This window comes from Gossypium hirsutum, chromosome D03 (assembly GCF_007990345.1).
Source record: "Gossypium hirsutum isolate 1008001.06 chromosome D03, Gossypium_hirsutum_v2.1, whole genome shotgun sequence".
NCBI lineage: Eukaryota > Viridiplantae > Streptophyta > Magnoliopsida > Malvales > Malvaceae > Gossypium > Gossypium hirsutum.
The window spans coordinates 35,932,985-35,941,657 of NC_053439.1; the positions used below are offsets into that span (position 1 = coordinate 35,932,985).

General features: G+C 31.4%; 1 pseudogene; it reads left to right on the forward strand.

The window, feature by feature from the left end:
- The first annotated feature begins 4,135 nt into the window (after positions 1–4,135).
- On the forward strand, positions 4,136–7,165 carry LOC107950126 (metal tolerance protein 1-like; annotated as a pseudogene).
- Positions 7,166–8,673: the final 1,508 nt, after the last annotated feature.

An 8,673-nucleotide genomic window follows, 5' to 3' on the forward strand; every position in this document is an offset into this window, starting at 1 on the left:
AAGAAAGACAAAATTGCTTGATTTGATACATAGTGATTTATGTGATATGCATAATACTCCTACATTAGGTGGAAAGAAATATTTTGTTACTTTTATTGATTATTGTTCTAAATATTGCTATGTATATTTATTGCATTCAAAAGATGAAGCACTTGATAAATTTAAAGTTTATAACTCTAAAGTTGAACTTCAGTGTGAATCATTTATCAAGTGCTTAAGATCAGATAGAGGTGGAGAATACTATAATCTAAGTTATTTTGAATCCACTAGAATTATCCATCAAGTTTTAGCCTCTTACACACCACAACAAAACGATACAGCTGAAAGGAAAAATAGAGTCTTGATTGAAATGGTAAATTCAATGTTATCATATTCAGGTCTTGGACAAGGTTTTTGGGGAGAAGTTGTTCTAATAGCTTGTCATATATTGAATAGAGTTCCTAATAAGGAAACTAAAATAACCCCCTATAACAATGGAAGAAAAGGAAACCAAACCTTAACTATTTGAAAGTTTGGGGATGTACAGCTATTGTCAAAGTTCCAACACCTAAACGTAAAAAGTTAGTTGAAAGAGGAATTGAATACATATTTATAGGATATGCACATAATAGCAAGACATATAGGTTCATGGTAATTGAACCAAATAATTCAATTTCAATTAATACTGTTATTGAATTAAGAGATGCTATTTTTGATGAAAATAGATTTAATTCTATTTCAAGACAATTATAGCCACAACAATTGATTCATTCTTCAAATGAAAATGAGATTCCATTGGAACAAATTGATAATAATGATGAATTTTGTCAAGAATTAAGAAGAAGTAAGAGGATTAAAAAGGTCAAATATTTTGGATCAGATTTCATTATGTTTTACGTAGAAGGAAAATGTGAAAGTATATACAATAAGATACATTATTGTTATAATATGAAATCTGATCCTATTACATTTGAAGGGGCAATGAAATCTCAAGACTCTACTTTTTGGAAATAAGTAATAAATGATGAGATAGATTCAATAATGGGAAATCAAACTTGGATCTTAGTTGATCTTCCACCGTGTTCCAAACCAATAGGTTGTAAATGGATCTTCAAAAAGAAAATAAAGGTTGATGGAACTATTTAGAAATTTAAAACAAGGTTGGTAGCCAAAGGTTTTACACAAAAACAATGTATTGATTACTTTGATAGCTATGCTCCAGTAGCAAGAATTGCTACAATTAGACTCTTAATATCACTTACCTCTATATATAATTTGGTTGTTCACCAAATGGATGTTAAAACTGCATTTTTAAATGGTGAATTGGAAGAGGAAGTGTACATGGAACAACCGGAAGGATTTGTTGTTCTAGAATAGGAGCATAAGGTATGTAAGCTTGTTAAATCTTTATATGGACTTAAACAAGCACCAAAACAATGGCACCAAAAGTTTGGCGATGTTGTTTTAACTAATGGCTATAAAATAAATTAATCTGATAAGTGCATATATAGCAAATTTGAAAATGGAAAATGTGTCATAATTTGCTTATATGTAGATGACATGCTCATTTTTGGCACGAATTTGGAACAAATAGGAAACACAAAGAAATTATTGTCAAACAACTTTACTATGAAGGATATAGGTGTAGCAGATGTTATTCTTGGGATTAAAATAACCCGAAATGAAAGCACTATAGCTTTATCACAATCATATTACATTGAAAATGTGCTTAAAAAGTTTGATCTTTTCAACTGTATACCAGCATCTACACCCATGGATCCTCAAATAAAATTAGTATCTAATACTAGTAGGAAAATTGATCAATTGAAATATGTAAGTCTAATTGGTTGTCTTATGTACATAATGACTTGTACAAGACCAGGTATTGCATATGCTGGTGGGAAATTAAGTAGGTACACAAGTAATCCAAGTAGTTTGCATTGGCAAGCTTTGAATAGAGTACTTAGGTACTTTAAGAAAACTATTAACTATGGATTGTGTTATAATGGATATCCTCTAGTTTTAAAAGGTTATTCGGATGCTAGTTGGATTACAAGTTTAGAAGATCATGCATATACTAGTGGATGGATCTTCATTCTTAGTGGAGGAACCATTTCTTGGGGTTCCAATAAACAAACATGTATTACTGATTCCATCATGTCAGTAGAATTTATTGCATTAGCCACTGCATCTAAAGAAGCAAAATGGTTAAGAAATTTTCTTTATGATGTACCTTTATGGCCTAAGCCAATTTCATCTATTTCTATCCGTTATGATAATGAGACTACTCTAGCAAAGGCATATAGCCAAGTATATAATGGAAAGTCTAGACACATTGGATTAAGACATAGCTATGTCCGACAATTAGTCTTTGATGGAGTGATCACTATTAATATTGTGAGGTCAAATGAAAATTTGGCAGATCCTTTAACAAAAAGTCTTGCTAGAGATGCAGTAAAAAAGACCTCAAAAGGGATGGGACTCAAGCCCATTAATTAGAGTCATCCACTATGGAAACTCGACTTAATGCTTAGTATAACGTCAAGTCTTGAGTTCAATGAGACAAAGTACATCATTAGTATGTGACTGTTAGCACTATAAATAAACTCATCCTAAGATTAAAGTGCTAGGTACCCGTAATGATAAGGGAGTGATGAGTAATGTATTCTTAATGGACCCATATATAACATAAATATGTTAGAGTGTTATAATTATAGGAACACTCTTGATGGGATCTACCTATGTGAGTGGAAGTGTGGCCGCTTCTAGGAGCACAAGAGCTTGACTTTGATAGCACTTGTGAAAAAAAGGACACAGACACATGGCCAAAATAGTGTCCCTAGATACTATGCATGACCGATGTTGAAATCATTGTGTGAGATGTGTTCAGTTAATCAAATAGAATAGTTGGTTCAATGCTTAGTCTACCATTCAATTTCGATTAACTTTAACATATTTTCACTAGGTGAAGGTTCAATCATAAGACACCTTCATTTATACAAATTGATTGCCAAGAATATCAAAATCTAAAATATTTTGAAAATGGGGGGAGATTGTTGGAACATTTTCAAATATTTATAGTATTCCAAAAACTATAAGTGAATGAGTGTAATTAATCAAAAGATAAATCTTTTTATCATTGGTCAAAAGTTATATCATTTGATTTTTGAAAAAATATTTATAACTATTCAAACAACATTACTTGAACAATTATAAAATTAAATGAATAATTATTATTATTTATTTATTCATAAAGACACCTATTGAAAGATGTCACTATGAAGAGACATGAAAATTCCTATAAATAGGAATGAGATTTCATTTGAAAATCACACCAACTAGTTATAAAAGTTTTTTATATCCTTCCTCGTTTTCTAATATTATTAGATTGTTCTATAAAGATTTACTACAAAAATTCTTTATAGAAATTAAATTTATTGTTATATATTACTTAGTGTTTAGTGGACTATTCTTGTCAATGAAAAACGCAAATAATCATTGGCAAATAGTCATTGGCTTCATTGTATCCTCAAGGTTAATTTGCTTGAAACTCGTTTGCACATCGAAGATAGGTGGGGGCGAATATAACCTTAAAAATAGTCGCTTGGTACACGCCTTGGAGCCTTATCCGATTTCTTCTTTTTCTGTTTGAGTTCCGTTCGTGTGTTCGAGATTTTCTTAATCAGAGATTTGTACTAACATTTTCTAACTCATTTCGGTATCATCGTGGGTTGTTAAGTCAATATCATTAAAAAATTAATATTTTAATAAACATTTATGTTAAAGAAATGATTTGACTAAATTAATAAAAATAAAAATATTGGAGGATAAATTTTATAAATATTACCGACTACAAAACAGAAAAGGAAAACAAATCTTTGTACCAAAAAGCAAAAAAAAAACAAAAACAAAAAAGGAAAACAAATCTTTGTGCCAAAAATTGCCTTTTTTATGTTTCAACTCTAAATTAGTATTCAGCTGTTTATTTATTTATTTATTTTAAATTTTAAGATATGGTTCTGTTTGGAGTATAAAAATTTGATAACTTTTTATTTATTACATTCACATTTAATAATGATATGAATTCCAAAGCAAAAAACAATATAAGCCAATAGGAACAAACCCTAAAGGGAGAAGCTATAAAAATATAACAAAAAATTAACACTGTTCCTACAGCTACTCCAAATTCCGTCTTCAAAATTTATACCTATAAATACGTACTTAATTCAGAATTATTAAGAATTGCTCCTAGTTTTGAACCAAAAAAGAATTGTTCTTCTCTTTTCCTTTTGCTTCATTGCAATCTGGTGGAGCCACTGCCATTGTTAAAACTTTCACAACCTCAAAGATTACTCCAATCCAAGGTCTTATTTTATTCTCTTTCATTTTCTTACTTTTCAACTTTGTTTTTTTATAGCAGCGAATATCAGGAATCTGGGTTTTATCTTTTTCTCCCCACTTTTCCCAGATCCTGAAAGAAACCATTTTGATTGAAGGTAACTTTATTCGATTTCTCCAGAAAATAATGAATATAAAAACTGGTTTTCCCTTAGAAGTTCGAACACCAATATTAAAAACTGTATAAATTTTCTTTTCATGTTTACTCATTCTTTATGGTACGCAAAAAAGAAATATATATTATATATATAGAAATTTAATTTTTTTTCTATATTGCGTTAGGGATTTATTAGTTGCCAGAAAAGGTTGCAGTAATTCAAAGCGGAAACGAAGAACGACTAAAGAAGGTAATTCTTTTTTCTTTTATTTGATTATTCGATTGGGTTTCTTTGAAAATTCTTTATTTCCATGCTGTAAATGACTAAATCTTTTTCGTTGAAATTGATTGTGAATGATTATGTTTGGAGTTTCTTTTCATCTTTATTTGATCATAGTATTTAAAACTGCTACAATATGGATATATATATATACATGGATACATACAAGTATATTTATGGGTGTATTTATGCATGCATGTATATAAAACTATTTATTGTAGACTGCCTTGTGAAGTATTTTTTTTTCTTCTCTTTCAAATAAAATATGGGATGCTATTGTGATGTATGCTGCTGAGTTTGTTTTTGATTCTTCAGTAGAATTTTAGAATCTGAAGACTTGAATAATTCTTCTCTGCCCTCTTATTTTTGTCCCCTTTTTTAATAAAAGAGTTTCAAGGCTTAACATATATGGCTGTCTTATAATTGAAAGACAAACACTAGGCAATATGCAGTCAGATAGAGTTTTAGAGGAACTCAAACATACACTCTAATGCCCTTTAAGTAATCTCCATTATCGAAAATCTTCTGCATTACGACATAAATCTCCCATCAATGGTGCCCTTTTGCCTAACACCTGCGTCTCTGCAGTTTTCCCTGCTGTCTTTAGTGTTTACAATGACCTGATACTGAAGATGGTATTTTTTTTTTCCATTTCTTTTTTCCTCCTTTGACACAACAAATTACTAGCTACGCTAGCAATTTTTGCCACTTTTCAATGAAGCGGGAAATTCATTTTGAAGCAATTGGGTATGAGAAGCATAAGAAAGGATTTAGTAATCTAAGGTTTCTATAGTAATGCATTTTGGTTAAATAAATGGTGAAATGAAACTTCTATTAGGCGTCTACATATTGTGGGCAGGGTACCGTTTTGTCATATGGGGAAGAGTGGGAAAGGAGGGCGCTTAAGCATCATGTGCTTGATGAGAGATATGAAGAGTATCTGTGGAAGTGAATATAACGCAATATTTTGTTGACACAAGACTTAAGCTGTCTTAATTACTTTGACCATTCACCTCTTATTTTGCAATATCTTTCAAGTCATTGTGAATATAATAAATTATTCTCGTTGTGGTTGTTTATACTATTTTTCAGATGGAAGCGCAAAACTCTGAACTAGGACATATAATTGAAGTACATAGAGATGTCCCAGCAGTAGAGACAAGCCTGGGAAGAAATACGATTTGTGGAGGCGCACCATGTGGGTTTAATGATGCTCAAACCAGTTCTAAAGATGCTAAGGAACGTACAGCCTCTATGCGTAAACTTTTGATGGCAGTAGTGCTTTGTGTTGTCTTTATGAGCGTAGAAGTGGTTGGAGGCATTAAAGCCAACAGCCTTGCAATCCTAACTGATGCAGCTCATCTCTTGTCAGATGTTGCAGCATTTGCAATCTCCTTTTTCTCCCTTTGGGCATCGGGGTGGGAGGCAACTCCACGTCAATCTTATGGATTCTTCAGGATTGAAATTCTTGGTGCCCTTGTGTCCATCCAGATGATATGGCTTCTAGCTGGCATCCTTGTTTATGAAGCCATAGCTAGACTTATCCATGATACTGGTGAAGTTCAAGGCTTTCTCATGTTTGCAGTTTCTGCATTTGGTCTAGTTGTTAATATTGCTATGGCTCTCCTGTTGGGTCACGACCATGGGCATCACCATGGCCATAATCATGGCCATGGTGGGAATGATCATGATCACCACGATCATAGTCATAGTCGTGACAGTGAACCACGTAATCACGGATTAAGTATAACTTCTCACCATCACCACCACCACCACCATGATCATTGCTCAAATTCTAAACTAGATAATGACCATCATCATCATACACATGAAGCTGACCATCTAGAGCCTTTGCTTAAGAATAGTGAAAAAAAGTCAGAAAGTGAAGCACCTCAGAAGAAGGAACGGAACATCAACGTACAAGGGGCTTATCTTCATGTCTTGGGGATTCCATTCAGAGTATTGGAGTGATGATTGGTGGAGCAATTATTTGGTACAAGCCTGAGTGGAAAATAATTGATCTGATATGCACCCTTGTGTTCTCCATCATTGTGCTGGGAACAACCATCAGGATGCTACGAAACATTTTGGAAGTTCTTATGGAGAGCACACCCCGAGAAATCGATGCCACAAGGCTAGAGAAGGGTTTATGCGAGATGGATGAGGTTGTTGCCATACATGAACTGCACATTGGGCTATAACTGTTGGTAAAGTGTTATTAGCTTGCCATGTATTAATTAAGCCTGAAGCTGATGCTGACATGGTATTGAACAAGGTTATAGATTACATCAAGAGAGATTACAATATCAGTCATGTGACTATTCAGATAGAACGCCAGTGTGAATCCATGGCGCAGTAAGTTTTGTAGTTTTACTGTTTTTCGCTTTTGGTATATTTTCAAGATTTCTTCATATTCCTCTATGTTTCTTGTGTTTGCATATCTCCCATCACCTAGCATGTTCATTATATCCATTCCCTTTTGTAGGTAGCCATGCCAAACGTATAGAATAGAAACTATCAGGAGTTATGAACTGTTAATTTTAATGGCGAGTGTTACCCTCAAATTTTTTTTAAAAAAATTCCGGTAGCTGAACTGAGAACCTAGTAAATGAAGTGTTTAATGACAAATTTATTCAATTCAAATTTGATACACCAAATATTTTTCAACATAAAAGGTTACAACTCCATGAAATCACTTGGTGACATCCACAGGGACCCCATTAGTAGAATTACCTATGACCCAATCCATTGAATACCTTTTTATATTGCTAAAAGTAATTAATGATCAAAGTTGACAGCTACAATCACATAAAGGCTGAGAAAAAGAAACTAAAGTTTATAGCAAAGGTGTTCACAAGCAAAACATCAGTTAGTCGAATTGATTTTTTTAAGTTAATTTATAATTAAATTTTAATTTTTATGATATAAAAGTAAATATTTTATATTTAAGACAATAAAAATAACTTAAAAATATTATATAAAAATTATTTTTTGAAAAAAACTATACAAAAGTTTTTTATTTTTATTTATTTGAAAAAATAAATGTTCCAGAAATATTTATGAATATTTTTTGAAAAGCTATCAAATAATATTTAAAAATTTAGCCCTACAACCGCTAACCTGATCTTATAAAAATTTATAAAAGTAGATAAAATTGAAAACATTCTATTTGTGCATTCTAATTTTTTATCATTTATTTTTTAAGATTTGATTTGATATATTATTAATTAAATGGATTAACTTATGAGTAATTATTTGGTGCATTGTTAGTGGAGTTTTTAAACTCGTCAAAATTTTTTATAAAGTATAGTAAAATATTAAAAAATAAATATTTAAGAAAAAGAGACACATATAAGAAAAAGTACATTGTCATTATATCAAATACTCACCCTTAATTTATTTCATCTTAAAATATTTAATATCATTTGCTTAAAAAAGTATTTAATATTATTTGTTTGACTATTTTTGTGAATATTTTATTTTTAATGAGTATTTTTGTTTACTTAAATTAATGTTGAATTTAAAATATTTTTATGCAAACATAGGTTAAATAATACATTATATGCTCAAGTGGCAGGTTAGGTTTTCTTTATTTTTTCGTTTTGTTTTCTTCTGCCGACAGTAGCAGGTTTAGGGGTTTTTGTCCCGATTTCTTCATCTACGATTAGATAGTTCAAAGACAGGGATAGTCTGATTAAAGACTCAAAGAGAAAGATGATGGATATGGAAGACGAATTGGCTAATTTAAAATTGGCTGATGAAGAGGACGATCTAGTGTAAGATGTCGAAGAAAAAGAGGAATTGAGGAAGATTTCAATTTGTGCTTGATAAGGAAAGCTCTTACTAATAGTGTTGTTCACTTTCCTTCGTTAATGAATGTCTTTGCGGAATTCTGGCACCCAATTGAAGGAGTTACGAT